The sequence below is a fragment of the Cryptomeria japonica genome, chromosome 5, assembly GCF_030272615.1.
Source record: "Cryptomeria japonica chromosome 5, Sugi_1.0, whole genome shotgun sequence".
In the NCBI taxonomy this organism is placed as follows: Eukaryota; Viridiplantae; Streptophyta; class Pinopsida; order Cupressales; family Cupressaceae; genus Cryptomeria; species Cryptomeria japonica.
This window is the reverse complement of record NC_081409.1, coordinates 364,492,016-364,496,132: the sequence shown is the minus strand read 5'-3', so window position 1 is coordinate 364,496,132 and position 4,117 is coordinate 364,492,016.

Below are 4,117 nucleotides of genomic sequence, written 5' to 3'. Positions count from 1 at the left end.
ATAGAGGTAAAGAATAAATATATACAGAGAGGAAGTGTTTTCAATATATAAACTCTTTTTTGGATTTTTTGTGCATTTTAAGGATGTCAGATTTAGGAGACTAGGGGAAGAGTAGCAATAGCCATTATAGTTCCAATAACTGTTCACTCCTTGTGCACCCAACCCCCCAATTACTAACTTCAAAGAAACCTAAACAAAGATAACTAAAAGCCCATTAATAAATTCATGTGTGCCAACATTATGTAGGAACATCCCCGGTTCACAACAATTTTGCATCAACCAAAATCATTTTCTTTTCTATTTTGTTTTATGTTTGCAGTTTCAATTTTTGTTTCTGTGTGTCCCAGTTTTGGCTCATCGGATCCTGTGGAGTTGGATTCTACTTGAAGACTTGATCATCTTTCTTTCTTTCAAACCGCATCTCTTTTGGATCAATTTCCAACAAGATATCACTACCAATTTCCATGACAGTTTCTTGTTACCGGTTGCCTGAGACCTATTTTTGGTGATCTACCAGAACCCTTTCTGAAGCTTGCAGAGCCTTGGGCGTTGATCTCGATATTTCTCAGTGTATGGACAACCTTCTACGTTTCATCCTTTGGATTTTCTAGAGGAATCCCTTGGTGGAGGCCGACCTTGTTCATTTTGCACATTAGGTCTTGTTCTTCGGGTTTTGATCCTTTTTGGGCCGACTGGATCCTTTAGATCGATATATATATATTTGTAACCATGTTTTAGAATGCAATCAATTTGGAATCAAGAAGTATCAGATAGATAGACTGTGCCTAGAAGATAGATCTTTCGATTCAAGGTCCCAGTGTGACCTATTCTACTAGGCCTATGTGTCGATATGTTGTAACCCGGTTGTTACCGGTTGGATGTAATCAAATTTTATGGAATAAAACTATCTATTCTGCATTGCCTCCATCATATCTGTGTGTTTTCATTGTGTTTACTCTTGCTGACCGGTTTGGATTGATCTCCTTGAGGTCCCTCCTCACCGGTGACTGCTTCAAGTGGTATCAAAGCGAAATTTCGTTCCGAAGGTTGCGTGTCCTAAAATTTTGTTCTCGTGTGGCAGATTGCGGATCCAACCTACAGTTGCAGAGGACTAGCGTGAATCAATGGTGCAATGAGGAACTAGGAATGGTGGAGCGTCTGGGAATGCAGACCCTGCTATGATGGAGATGTTGCGAGGAATAGCAGCCTGATTAGAAGCCATGGAAATAGCCTAGAGAAGAGGCCGACATATTGAGGATGTGAGCGAAGATGAAGGAGAAGAAGCTCCGACAGAACAAGTGAACCTACCAGTAGTTGATCCGAAGGAGGAAAGGTTTTTAAGGGTTTTGAGTAGGGCGAACACTAAACCTCATTTTACCTCACCGGAATATGATGGGAAGTTAGATTCAAATCAATTGATGGATTGGATCTCGGAGATGGAAAAGTATTTTGATTTTGAAAAGACTTTAGAAGAGAGGAAGGTGAAGTATGTTTGTACCCAGTTGAAAGGTCATGCATCTCTTTGGTGGGAGAATTTGCAAGTTGATAGACAAAGAAGAGTTAAAGAAAAGATTAAGACATGGGATAGAATGATTGCTAAGTTAAAATCAAAGTTTGTCCCGACGAATTATCAAGTGGATTTGTTCCAGAAGTTGTAGAATCTAAGACAGAAGGAATCTAGTGTGAAGGAGTACACGGAAGCATTTTACAAGTTGAACATCAGATCCAAACATGTTGATGATGAAGTTGAACAGATTGCAAGATATTTGAATGGATTGCAGATGTCTATACAAGAGGAACTTAGTATGATCAAATTGGAGAGTGTTGAAGAGGCTTACTAGTATGAAATAAAGGCTAAAGAGAAATTGAACAAAAGACATGAGTAGAGACAGAGAGGCAGAGGCTGAAGGTTTATTGGAGGAAGATTTCAAGGAGGAAGAGGATATACTGGAGGAAGAGGAACCAATATAGATTAGAACAAGGACAAGGAAGTGAGCAAATAAGGTAATTCATACTGGAAGGATGATAGAAATTTCTACCGGAGGAGAGAACCAGATGGTTACCAGAATGAAAACTTTGGAAGACAAGACAAGAGGACATTTGGAAGAACCTTCTTTAAGTGTGGAGGAGAAGGACACTGTGCATTTGAATGTAAAAAGACAGAGGCTACCAGAAGAGAAGTAGTGGTGGAAGAAAACCCCACCAGATAAGACAATAAACCAGAAGATGGAGAATTGTTCATGATGAGGAGAGATTTGTGTTATACCAGAGGAGATGAAGAACCCTTGCAGAGGAAGAACCTATTCAAGACCAGATGTAAGGTATCCGGTAAGTGTTGTAAAATTGTTATTGATAGTGGTAGTTCAAATAATCTTGTTTCAGAAGAGTTGGTGAATATGTTGAAATTGGAGAGATTGAAACACCCTAAGCCTTATCAGATAGCATGGATTCAGGATGAACATAAGTTGTTAGTAAGTGAACAGTGTTTGATAAAATTGAAAATTAGGAATTATCATGATGAATTTTTGTGTGATATTATGACTATGGATATTTGTCATCTTTTTTTGGGAAGACCTTAGCAGTTTGATAGACAGGCAATACATCATGGGAGGAAGAATACATTCACTATTGTGGCCAATGGGATGAAGCAAACCTTGTTACCTTTGGAGGAACCTTTGAAGAATGAAGTCTGTACAAATACCAAAATCTGTCTAGTAGATGGAAGAAAATTAATGGATGGACTAAGACATGAGAATGTGTGTTTTTGCCTTAATTCCTAAGAAGACTAAGAGACCGGAACCAGAAGGAGAACACTAGGCAGAGATAAGAGATTTGCTGACAGAATATGAGGATATCATTTCAAATAATGTACCTGATGGATTGCCACGTGTTAGAAGTATTAGTCATTGCATGGACTTGGTTCCTAGAGCTAGTTTGCCTAACAAAGCTGCACACCGATTGACACCGACAGAGAATGAAGAACTGAATAGACAAGTGCAGGAGTTGTTGGAGAAAGGTTTGATCAGTGAGAGTATGAGCCCTTGTGTAGTACCAATAGTATTAGCACCTAAGAAGAATGGGAAATGGAGGATGTGTACCAACTCAAGAGCAATAAACAAAATCACAGTGAAATATCGGTTTCCTTTGCCCAGGATGGATGACATAATGGACTATTTGAGTGGAGCAAAATATTTTACAAAGATAGATTTGAAGAGTGGATATCATCAGATCAGGATCAGAGAAGGTGATGAGTGGAAGACAACATTTAAGACAAATGAAGGACTATATGAATGGTTGGTGATGTCTTTTGGATTCACTAATGCACTGACTACTTTCAGGAGGTTGATGAATGAGGTATTGAAGAAATTCTTGGGTAAGTTTGTTATTGTGTATTTGGATGACATTTTGATTTTTAGTAAGACAAAAGAGGAGCATTTGTTGTAGTTAAGACAAGTTTTGCAGAGGTTGAGAGAAGAAAAGTTGTTGATCAATATCAAGAAGTGTACTTTCATGAAGGATGAGTTAGTCTATTTGGGCTTTGTGATATCTAAGGATGGTTTGAAGATGGACCCTGAGAAAGTGAAAGCCATTGTTGAGTGGCCTACACCAGAAAGCGTTGGAGAGGTAAGATCATTTCATGTATTGGCTAGGATTTACCTGAAGTTTATTAGAAATTCCAGTTCAGTTTGTAACCCTATGACTGAGAACATGAGAGGAGATCAGAAGGAATTCAAGTGGACCACTAGAGCAAACAAAAGTTTTGAATTGTTGAAGCACAAAGTGACTAAGCAGCATGTGTTGGCTTTACTGGACTTCAATAAGGTATTCCAAGTAGATTGTGATGCAAGTGGAACAACAATAGGAGCAGTTTTGAGTCAAGAAGGGAGAATAGTAGCATATTTCAGTGAGAAATTGAATGACGCCTGGAAGAGATATCCAGTGTATGATCAGGAATCTTATGCCATATTTCAAGCCTTGAAGAAATGGAGACACTACTTGTTGCCTAAGAAGTTTGTGTTTTGTACAGATCATCAAGCTTTGTAGTATTTGAACAGTCAGAGTAAGTTGAATGAGAGACATATGAGATGGGTAGAGTTCTTGCAGAGTTACACCTTTG